The following is a 2,483-nucleotide window of genomic DNA, read 5'->3' on the forward strand; positions in this document are numbered from 1 at the left end:
GAGCGGGCTCTGCGGGCAGTTGCACCCTGCATCACCAACGTCGTGCGCCTCGAGAAGCAGAGGGACTTCGGTGGTGTTTAGGCGCCCTCTGCATGGGCATGTCAATGTCTCGGCGCAACATGACCGTTGGATCAAACTCGGACGATGCAGATCAGTCACTATAGCACAAAGCGTGTGGGTGTGTTTGGTTGCATTCTCATCTCAATATAGTTGTTTCCTCTTCATGTATTTGTTACATATAGGAGTAGTTGACATGCGCACAACATCATTTGTTATCGTCATATCTTACTACACTAGCAACAAGATTGTGTAGTACTGACGTATGAACCACTGCACATGCCTAGTAGTAGGAGCACTGTGTATGTTCAAGTGGCTGTCGTGTTTCGCACTCCTCCGTCGTAAGAGTGGAAACGCTTGCTGTAATCATTTTTTCTTTTGAAAAACAGTGGACACGCTCTACCGTGCGGATCCTCCTCCAGCCATGCACTAAATTACTCACTTTTGCCGACGTGTGGGACAGCCAGCATCGGGGTCCACCAGCCATGCACTAAATTACTCCGTAGTAGAGTGATGGTAGACTACGCTGATGGAAGCGCCGCAGTAATGCCCAATGAGCCGTCAAATCACAAAACCCCCTCCTTTCCAGCAGTAAGTTGGACGGACGAAGCAACCATCATTTCACTCTTCTCTCTCAGCTTCCTCTCTACCCAACCCTCGCTTCTGCCTCATCTTGTTCCTCATTTCTTCAAGAAAACCCCGACCTGCTTCTGCCATTGTTCTTCTCTCCCAAAGAAGGAAAGGTGAGCGCATCAATGGTGTTGATTCTGGCCAAGGCCCGGTCTTGCAACCCCGAGACTGATCCTATAACTCCCTCTCTTTTCTTCTTTTGGGTTGTGATTATGGTTTATTTTCTTTTATTTCTATTTGACAGTTTCTTGATGGACGCTGGAGCATCGGCCGAAGTGATGTCTATGGCTCCGGCCAAAACCGTCGAGGCTCATGGTACGAAGAAGCGTGAGCACCCCGCCGAGACTACCGCAGACAAGCTCAAAGCCATCGCCCTGTCCAAGCCCCCCTCTCCGGGATCCCTCATTAAGCAAGTCCAGGTAATATCTCTTCTTGACGATCTTTTTCTTGATCTTGATCGTGTTTTTTCATCTAACACGTAGTACTAGTACTAGTAATACAACTTTCTGGGTGATCTTGCATGTGATTTTTGTGTGCCAAATGACGGTTCTAAATTCCTCTTTTGACCAAAAACATGCGAGAGCTTGACACTGATTTCTTATAGATTACTTTCAACTACTCCCTCTGTTCCAAATTTCTTGTCTTAGATTTGTCTAGATACGGATGTATCTAATACTAAAATGTGACTTGATACATCCGTATCTAGACAAATCTAAGACAAGAATTTTGGGATGGAGGGAGTACTTTATGAACATCAATGCTACCTTTTAAGAGGGTATATTTGCCTCAGTAACTTGTGTTATGGATTTTGCATGTAATCCTTCTGCTCTCATGCCTTTGAAGACATGTTCTAGTGTCTTTGTTCACTCATTTCTGTGCGTATATGTAGTCATATATGGAGTATAATATCGAAAATCATCTTATATTTCTGAACGGAGGTAGTAATAAAATATGGTTTTTGTTTGAATTAGAACCAGGTCCGCGGTGGAGATGAAGTTCTCAAAGTCATGCCTTGTGAACTGGGAGACCTGATGATGAGTTCTACTGCTGAACTATCCAGCTGTTGTGTCCTTGTCGCCATGTGTCCTGAACTAGTGTTTTCCTGTAGCATTGTTGTCAGGCGTGTTCTCGAGGCTGTACTTGACCACAACAATTTCCTGGCTGTGCCTTCGATTATGAAGGGTGTGGTGTTGGAAATATGCCCTAGAGGAAATAATAAATTAGTTATTATTATATTTCCTTGTTCAAGATAATCGTTTATTGTCCATGCTATAATTGTATTGATAGGAAACTCAGATACATGTGTGGATACATAGACAACACCATGTCCCTAGTAAGCCTCTAGTTGACTAGCTCGTTGATCAATAGATGGTTACGGTTTCCTGACCATGGACATTGGATGTCATTGATAATGGGATCACATCATTAGGAGAATGATGTGATGGACAAGACCCAATCCTAAGCCTAGCACAAAGATCGTGTAGTTTGTATGCTAAAGCTTTTCTAATGTCAAGTATCATTTCCTTAGACCATGAGATTGTGCAACTCCCGGATACCGTAGGAATGCTTTGGGTGTACCAAACGTCACAACGTAACTGGGTGACTATAAAGGTGCACTACAGGTATCTCCGAAAGTGTCTGTTGGGTTGGCACGAATCGAGACTGGGATTTGTCACTCCGTGTGACGGAGAGGTATCTCTGGGCCCATTCAGTAGGACATCATCATAATGTGCACAATGTGATCAAGGAGTTGATCACGGGATGATGTGTTACGGAACGAGTAAAGAGACTTGCCG

The sequence above is a fragment of the Triticum urartu genome, chromosome 4 (assembly GCF_003073215.2).
Source record: "Triticum urartu cultivar G1812 chromosome 4, Tu2.1, whole genome shotgun sequence".
NCBI lineage: Eukaryota > Viridiplantae > Streptophyta > Magnoliopsida > Poales > Poaceae > Triticum > Triticum urartu.